This window comes from Mchenga conophoros, linkage group LG19 (genome assembly GCF_057382185.1).
Source record: "Mchenga conophoros isolate Kocher_MC1m ecotype Shallow Benthic linkage group LG19, M_conophoros_male_GT1.1, whole genome shotgun sequence".
NCBI classification, from domain to species: Eukaryota; Metazoa; Chordata; class Actinopteri; order Cichliformes; family Cichlidae; genus Mchenga; species Mchenga conophoros.
In genome coordinates, this window is record NC_140544.1 from 3011547 (window position 1) to 3021564 (window position 10018).

Consider the following 10018-nt stretch of genomic DNA (forward strand, 5'->3'; position numbering starts at 1 on the left):
GATCGGACCGATATGTAAAGATTCACACTAGAAACTACAGCCAGAGTCATAAAAGAAAGAAATGTTTACAGTTTTATTTTAAATATGTTATTAAGTATCATCAGACTACCTGGTTAGGTTAAGGTACTGTTTTAAGGTCAGGTAGTAGTACCTGGTTAGTTACCAGTTAGGTTATGGCACTCTTAAAAACCACCTGGTGAAGTTATGACACCAAAGAGAACTCTGTTAGGTTTAGGTAATAAGGGGTATTTGGTTAGGGTATGCAGTAAAAACATAACCAGGCAAGTTACAACACTAAAAGCCACGCAGAGAGGTTTAGGTGCATTTATGTGCTTTAACCAAAAATGTTTTTTCAGTAAATGTTTTTTAAAAACATGACATCAAATACACACTGAACAAAAATATGAACTACAAAAGGATCAATTTTTATACTTAACAATAGGGTCCCGAATGTGTAAACGCAAGCAACTCCCTCCACAAGCTATAAACGACAAACCTGGGTGGGATGCTACCACTCCCCTGGAGACTGGCACAGTGCATTCATGGACACACAACCCAGGAACAGTGGTGTATGTGCGTGTTTAAATAGTATAAATAGTGTAACATGGTGATTGCAGTGTGCATCCACTGCAGATCAGACTTTTCATCTAGGATCATCAATCTGTACTTAAAAATGTGACGTCAAAACAGGTCAAACACGTTTTATTCTACGCAAAGCGTATGCATGTATGTACACCATAACCTCTGGCCTAATTAGGACTATCAGCGGCTTTTACAATGGTTGCACGTTGGACTTTGACAGCTCTTATCTACAACTGTTAAGCTAACGCCTATGATAATATGCACCCTTACATAAATGGTCTGAACATGAAGGGCAGATGTGCACCTTTATTTTACAGCTCCATGTCTCAGAATAATCAGCAGAGAGAGGCAACTCTCCTCCTGAGAAAATTAGCCATCCTTACTAAAAAACAGAAGAAAAGAAACCACCGGAAAATCAGACTATCGGCGAGGGGATCACTGTTAGCTGTGATGCTAACCAGCCAAAAGCTCCACCACAACTACCAACTGTGGCCACCTGTAACGAGTACTACCTCTCAGTTCTCAGTTTGTGAAGGTGCTTACGGCACCAAAATCTGCTGCAATTTCACAGAGTGGGCTCTTAAAGAGGGGGGGAGGAAAAAGCCGCGGTGGTAATAAACTGCTCCGCCCGCAGAGTCTCTGTCTAGTACCGCCACAGTATTAACATTCGTCCCTGAGCGCTCTACTACGGAGATATTTCAACCCCGCATCTGGCTTCCAGTCAAGTTCACACAGCTTAAATCCACACACATCTCAAGGCACGGCTGGTTAAAATACTCACCATGTCTGTGCGGAGTTCCAACAGCGGGTCTGCTAACGCTACGGGGGAACAGAGGGAAATGGACGGTCGCCACAGAGCAGGAGGGCTGGCTGCTGCTTGGGGGCGGGTACGCAGGACAAAGCACCGCCGCACAGCTCTCACGGTATTCCTCCGCAAAGACCAGTGAGTATGGCTCCCGCGCTCGCTGCACGCGTTCATACGCACCATCTTGTCATTTTTAATTTAAATCCAGAGAAGTTAGGAGTTGGAATAACCGCACTTAGTTAGAAATCAGGAAGGAAATCAAAGTGGAACTGTTTTTCAATTGAATGGTAAGGTCTATATTATTACAATGCTTGGGTAGGTTGGTGGTGTTGGGAGTACATATACTTTAGGAAAGGATGTGATACAAGAGGTCCAGGCTTCGTTTCTTTTTATTTTGCCAGGAAAATAGGAAACGGCTTCGGAAATGTAATGAAACATGTGCAAATATGCACAAAAATATAGTACACAAGTCTTGTCCTGTCTTCCTCCATTTGCCACTAGCCAGTCATGGCAGATGGCTGCCCCTCCCTGAGCATGGTTCTGCTAGTGGTTTCTTCCTGTTGAAAGGGAGTTTTTCCTTCCCAAGGTCGCTAAATGTTTGCTGATGGGGGGTAGACACTCACTGTTGTACTCTCTATTCTGTATATATTGACAAACACTCCAAAAGACCAGTTGTGTAATTTTGTTCTGTTTCTCTTCATTAAGAATAACTTCTTGACAGCCAATCTTCCACAGAGACCGTTTCTGATAACGCTTTAATGAACAGGAGATGGATCTACTGAAGCTCCAGATGCATCTCTCAGGTCCTGTGTTAGGTCTTTACTGGATTTTTTGTTCCCCTGTTTCTTAAATACTTGACTCTTGGATATGGTTCATCTGCTGTAGATATTTTTTAAGGTCGGCACTTCTTCTCTTGTCTTTGACTTGTCCCATTCTCTCATTATTTTCTAAGGAACCACAATGCTGAGATGCCTAAAGATACAAATGATCTGTAGACACAACACTGGTCTGGTTCATCCTGTGAGTGAGGTGCCTTTTCATCCTTGAATGATTCACTGCTCAGTATTGAGTGGCTTGATAAACAAGTAAAATATGTTATTTTGAAAATGGTCGGGTACAAACAGCCAATGTCCAAAGAAAACAAGAAAGATCTTCAGAAACTCTGGAGAACTATAACTTCACTGTCAATGTAAATGTGCTTTTGCAGAACATTTGCTGCTTGAGTTTCAAAATTTAAATGTAGGAATAACATAAAATGTTGCTTTTTAAATGACTATAAGGACTTTTTTTTTATGTATTTAAAACATGAATGTGAATGACAAATATGCTTTAGGCTTTAAATTTTTTAAGTGGGACACCTGGTCACCCTAGTTGCAGGAAATGTTGAGCTTTAAGTATCCATCACCTGGACATGGTATGTTATTTCACCATTTTTGACAATGTGGTGGAGTCGGGGGATCATAGCACTGAGCTTACATCATGGTGGATGACCCACTCTACCTGTTAAACCACAACCACTCATATGCTGCTCTCACACCACATTTCTTATTGTGTGACAAAAGATCACGCTCCAGGAAATAGGGGGGGAAAAATGCTACAGCCTGAAAAGAAATGGTAAACATAGATAGATGTAGCTTCCGGCTCTGCAAAGTGGTGTTCTCATGAAGTCCCCCAAAACCATTCTTTCATTATACTGGCCACCAGGGCGGGATACCTGTGATTGACTTAATATCCCATTTCGGGTCATCACTAATAAAACGTTTGGTCAATTTTTGTAAAGTTTGGTTACTCTGAAAGGAGGATTATGCAGTACATTCTCATGGACATTAGCAAAGGCAGTGCCAAAATGCCTTAAACATTTTGCAATGGTCACCTACTGGAAAAGTTAGAAACATCTTCATGGCCTCAGTTGCTTTTTTCAGGTCACAATGAAAAAAAAAAAAAGATTTTGGAAACTTTAAAGATTACCAGGATGATTATCCACAACATGAGTTTGCAGTGTACCTGGTTTACACTCATATCTACCGCTCGGGTGTCACGTCTGATTTCAACACACTAGCATGTTCAGATTACCAAGTTTAGAGGAGAAATAAACATATTTACCGCACAATACAGACCATCAAGTCTTAATTTGGGATCTAATTAATTAAATGTAATTAATTACACATGGTGAGGTTAATGTTAACTAGTGAAACCAGCAGGACTGGCCTCATGTGTCAGTCAAGCTTCACTTTCCTCCCATTAGTTATTGCTGTAATACTAAAAACATTTAAATCAGCATGTTACCTGCCCACTTTTTGCCATCGCCACCAAATACAGGTTAAGGTTTAATTATTATTTTTTTAATTGCAGTTTAAAAAAAATTACAAAATAACATTGCTCACAAGCATAGCATGGTATGTGTTTTGGTGTTGTTTATGGCCATTAATTATTTTCTGTATTTACTTTAGGGTTAGATGGAACAATGGCGCTTACTTAATTTTCCAACAGCTGGTTACGTGAATATGTGGATCTTATATCGTTTGGCTTTAAACATTAGTCTGCCCACTGCACAAAACTTGCAGTTTCACTCTGTACAATTTGACTGTTTAAGAGCATCGACAGTCCCATTAGGTTGAGGCATCAGTTGGTGAGTCAGCCCAGACATTTCAAATGTCATCTGTCGCGAGAATAATGAGAGGAGCTTTCTGAATATGGTTTGCTGTTTTCAAAATGTAAAAAAGGCTTAAAACATTAGTTTTTTCCTTTTATGCTGAAGCCACTGGAATGATTTCTACATATGGTTTTGGATTGCTCTGTATTTATTGGTCACATTAACACATATTAAAGTGATTAGGAATAGTACTGCAGGTTATGTATATGCAGAAATAATATACTTACATTTTCATCACATAATTTAGGAGCTGCCAGCCTACATTTTTGGCTTTGAGAAACTCTCTATTAAACCTTATCCAGTCTAAGTATCCATGATAAAGTATCATTTTAAATAGAGTGCTGTTACCTGTCAGCACCTGTCCACTCTCCAATTAAATAAAAACCTCTCTTTATGGCGTCCGTTCAATCTCAAGGTGGTTTCTCTTTTATATATATTTACATTTAAGGCAAAATTAATGTCATCTGGCGATCCATTGGCGTCATTATGTTTCATGACAATTAAAAATATAAAAAAATATATCAATATCAATAATTATTATGACCTCAATAACGCGACACTAACACGCTAGCGCGGCCGCGCAGAAACTGACGGACTACTTTGTGTAACGATCTTTTATACAGGCGGAAGGATACGCTCTAAACAGCGCGGCTGACGGCACTGGGTACAGTTGCAGTTTTGATTTTGAGAGCCGGATTCTGATTGGACAGCGCGGACCCGCAATGTGCTGCATGCTGTAAGGAGGCTGCTGATTGGCAGGAGGGGATCTGCAATGCGTCAAACCACAACGCGTCTCCACCGCAGTTGTAGACAGACCGGAAGGCGGGTAAGATGTGCCAGGTAGTTTACAGGTGTGTGGCAAGCAGAAATTAAGACGTGTTATCCTCTTTTTATTTAAAATTGCACTTTTAAATGTATTTGTAACAAAGTTTGTTGTACAATTGTTGAGTAATAGAATAAAACTGATATCCACCTGAAAGTTAAAACTGTCTGCATGAATGTTTTGTTTGTTTTCTGACTCTGTTTGAAAAACTAATTGCCCCCTGCTTTTAAATCATGAATTAACTGTGATTAACAACACAAGTTAAATTTTACGAACCACACTCAAGAGAAGTAGACTAAAGATGTCAAAAATATGTATTGGTGTCACTTTCCCATATATTTATCATCATGTCACATTTTAAAGAAACCAAGTAACATACATCTATCAGTCTGGAAATAGTTATAAAGTTTATAAAGTCTAAAAATTTTTGGACTCCAGCAAACGCCGGAACAAGTCTTCATAAGTTAGATAGTATCATAGATAGTATCTTAGCCCCAATATCAGGGGCTAAGACTCTGCACAGGTGCGTTTACTGCTGCTGTTGGAGTCGTTTTAAAGGTAGAAATGCCATTAGAAATCAGAAGAGAGCAGTTAATACTGAACTACTGGGACATGGTCAAGATCTTTCAACAAAAACTATTCTCCAACCCTGCTGGGAAAAAGAGAAAAGAGAATTGAAGAGCTTTGGGTGAACAGTGAGGCAGGAAGCAGCTGAACTTAATCTGAACAACATCAGCATGAATCAATCTCTACCATTACCTGTAATACCACAATGGATACTCCCTGATGCTGTAGCAGATTTCAAACTATTGGACAAAAAGAACAAGAATAGGGGTTTTATATTAAACTCGCATACAATGCAGACATACAAGTTATGTCAAAATCTACACAGATGCGTCAAGGAATTCATCCAACCAAAGCGGGACAGTATTTATTGTTCCTGAGTTTAATGTCAAAGTAAGGAAAAGGATCAGTGACGGACTATCAGTGTATAGTTTCAATACTGTTAGCTGTCCAGTGGATTGAAGATGCAAGACCACTAAGATCTGCGATATGCTCAGACTCGAATTCAAGACAGTCACTCAGCATATAGAGAAGAAGAAACAATAGAGCATGTTTTAATGCACTGTCAGAAACATGATGCCAAAAGAAGACAACTGATCAAAAACCTTGGTGATATGAAAGTGAAACTGGACTTAGTTGATTTATTTTGTAAGAAGTTGAAAAGTGAAAGTTATCAGGCCTTTTTTTTTTAAGGCAGACTAATTTGTTTGGGGGGGATTTGAATTATCGATTTTTTAAATGTTTTTTTTATATATATATTTTTATTATTTTTTTTACTTTTTCTTTCTTTTCTTTTTTTTTTACATTTTGGTCCACGCTCCACACCAAATGGTGGCGGTAATGCAACATTTTGCTGTTTGCCAACCCCCAATAAATAATATAGAGAAGAAGACTAGAAAACTTCAGTGGGATGTTTTTGTCCACAAATGGAGAAAACTTGGGACCGTGGTGAACCTTCCCAGAAGTGTCCGGTCCACCAAAATTACTCCAACATGGACAGCTAATCCAGGTGGTCACAGAAGAACCCATAGTAAAATCTGAAGAACATCTAATGGGGGAGTTTCATGGCAAAAAGCAGTGCTGACCAAAAAGAAGACAAAAATTCATCTCACATTTGCCCAAAAAGATCTTCAAAATGTACGAGACTTTGGGGAAGATATTTGGTAAAATCTGAGGTTTTTGGAATGGTTGAATCTCATTACATCAGACACAAATCTAACAAAACATTTTATCACAAGAACACAGCAACAGTCAAACATCGTGGGGATAGTTCAGTGGTCTGAGGCTACTTAAATGGTTCAGGACCTGAACAACTGAACAACTTAATTGATGGAGTCATGAATTCTGCTCTCTGCCAGAAAATCCTAAAGGAGATCATCATTTTGTTTCCTTATGCTCATAAACTGTGTTACCCTGCAAGAGTAGTAATGGGTAGATGACGTCTCATGGAGTGTATGAAACCTTACTGTGTCGACACTGTGTTAGTGTGCTGCTCAATAGCGACATCTGCTGGATATTAAAAACAATCCCATGCAGCTCGGATTCAAAGGAGCTTGCAAAGAAAGATCGGATAAAAAAGTATGGAGAGACTGAAACAGCTAACTGTAAAAGTATGTCAAATGTAGATTTTACAGAAATCTTTGTTGCAAAGAAATGTAAGTAAAAAAAAAGTGAAATAAAAGTGAGTTTTGTTGGGAAAAATACATGCTTGTGACAGTGGGAGTGGTTGTGTACTTGTAAGTGAGGGGTAAAGGCACAGTTTACACAATTTTTATTAAAAATGTGACGTTTTTGTAATATGTTGGGACCAAGGTGAAAGTGGTTATACACACTTTACATCTCTTTCTCATACCTTTCTGAAAGGGAAGGTCAAGGAGGTGAAGCAGCTTCTGAACCCCTCATCTTCTATAAAGTTATGCGGCTGACAGTATTTAATGATCATGTTCAGCACAGCCTGCTTGCTTTCTAGAAATTTAGACCCCAAAATGGAAATATATGTCTCCCAATCTACAGACTTTAAACACCATTTCTGCACACACCCTGTATCACACTCCTCTATACTCAGTTCTATGTATCAGTCCATTACAGGATAGTGGTCACCTCCTACAAACACCTGCAAGTGAATCTGACACTAATGTGTGATTGTCCTTCCAAAGAGACGCCAGATCTGCTTGACCACCTGAAGATTGATGATCTTATTAAAAAAGAAACACCAGGCATGTTGCCAAGGGACTGTAAAAGATGCCCTGGGCAACATTCAGACAATGCCTGCAGATGCTGGGGTTAATGGCATCTTTATTGGCAATCATGCCACTAGGTGGACTGCATATGAGGGAGCGTCAGAGATGGGTTACATCACTGAACCTTTGCCAAAAGCGCCACATCAGAGTGACAACAGACTGTGCCGCAGCACTTACACCACTGGAGAAATCCCACAACCAGGAAGGTGGAGACTATGCCTGTCTCATGGGCTGGAGAGCCACACATGAGGGTAGTTAAAAACAGAAATTATCTGATATATGACGCTAAAATTTACAGCAATCATTATAAACGTTAAACTTTTCTACTGTGAACAGTTGAGCAGAAGGTTTGGTTTTGACACAGAATGATCACTATATCAAATTATACTGTAATACATTAAAATACAAGTACTGATGACCAGAGTACACATATGCTACACTTTTTTAATTTGTGGTTGACATCAAGAAAAGACAACAAAAGTCACCTTGTTTTTAATTTTGATTTCTTTTTTTTTAATTTCATGATAGTGCAAATTAACTTGGATGAGTGACAAAACGTTTCTCCCACAAAACGCTACGTCCAGATGAACAGAATCAACTTTTGGAGATTTACTTTCCTGGATGATTGAAAATGCATCAAGACCAGTTTTTGGATAATTTCTGCTTCAAGATTTTGAGAGAAGCAAGGCAGTGGAAAAGTCAAGGTCTTTAGTCATCGCTGCCCTTAAAACAGCATCTGAAGGGATACATAATAGCTCTTCCCACTGCTCCAAAGAACCTGGCAATTTTGGACTTTTGTGGAGGACTTGTGAGGACACCCAAATTGATTTTCAAATGCTTCAAAATAGCCTCATCAAATGAACTATCACCTGCCCAAGCAGCATTCATGACCTGTTCTGTGGAGCCAAACTCCTTGATGAGTCCTTTAAACAATTTTTTGGTCAATTGACTCACATTCTTGTCCAGATTTGTTATAGACTCCTCAATGCTGATTTCAGGTTGCACCAAGTTCTTGACATGTTCAATAATGTCTTCTAAGTTTTTGTTAGCTAATGAAAGCAGAGGCTTTTTTAGGCTCTTTTTGTACTGAGCCATGAGTCTAGCTATTAGACACATGGCAAGGTACTCGGCTGCTGCCTGAGATGACACTGACAATTCTGAGAGCTTTTCCTCTAACTTTTCTGAGGGTTTCTCTTTAGACATTTCAGACAGTTTTTCCTCTAACTTTTCTGAGGTTTGCTCCTCAGACATTTCCGAGGGTATGTCCTCTGAGAATCTGTCCTCTGACTTTCCAGACATTTCCTCCTCCATCCTCTCGAGAACTGGTGTTGAACTTGAACAAGAGGATGTTGAGCGTTTCTCTGGTGACTTGACCTGCTTTTCCAGAGACGCTGGTCTAGAAGGACAGGGTTTTTTAGATTCTCTGCCACTTTTCTGAGAATAGTCTGATTCTGTGTCTCTTGCCCGTTTCTGTCCCTTTGCAATGACCTTTTGGATCTCTTCAACAGCATCAGACACTTTTTCGCTCTGAACAATTTCATCTATTGTTTCATCATCAACCAAAAGCAGAATATTTTGCAAAAACTTTCCAACTGCGTCTTCTATGATTACATAGAGGACTTCAGGAGAAAAGAAAACTCTCGATTCAGCTACTTGCTGTGGTGTCCTGGAGATGACGGAGTCTGATAGACTTCTACCCATAACAATTGTGGGAATTTGGTATACACGACTTATCACTAAATGGTCGTACAGTTTCTCTGTCAATTCTCTCGAGAAATTCTTCACTTTCTCGCTTATGTTAATGTTTTCGAGCCTTTCTTGGATAATGCCATGTTCTTTCTCCTTTGTGAACTCGCTGTATATGTCACTAAGTTCAGATTTGATGACATTAAAGCTAGTTGGAGTAGCAGATTTTATCATGTTTCCCAGAGTAGATGAGCTTCTAGAAGGGGCACGGACAGACATGCTAGAATTTGAACGAGGAGTTTCGCATGCTGAACCTGGGAGGCTGACACTCATACTGTCATGGGAACCTATTCTCTCAGTTTCAGGGGAGTGGGTTACCTTTGACAGACTAATAAAATAGTCTTTGCTCTTCTTTGCTGTTGTTTTCAGCTCCCCTTTCATCTTTTCAAAATGTTTTCCTGCAATCTTGGAAAAATGCAGTTTGCGTGATTTTTGCGGTGCGGAAGGAGCACGTGAGGTAAAAAACTCTCTCACTTTATCAAAGATGATTCCCCCGTTGAATCCAGATTTGGGTGAGGTACATTTCTCACTGTGACAAGAATAATCAGTGTCAGTGCACTGGAGATTGTCAAGTACAATATTGACAATGTCAGCTGCAATTTTTT

At 39.5% G+C, this 10018-nt stretch overlaps 1 long non-coding RNA gene across 1 annotated transcript; it reads left to right on the plus strand.

The window, feature by feature from the left end:
* The first annotated feature begins 1118 nt into the window (after positions 1-1118).
* Positions 1119-5026, plus strand: LOC146551475 (uncharacterized). The gene is made up of 2 exons (XR_014890041.1): positions 1119-2407; positions 4664-5026. It is a non-coding gene; the product is annotated as an uncharacterized LOC146551475 (long non-coding RNA).
* The last annotated feature ends 4992 nt before the right edge of the window (positions 5027-10018 follow it).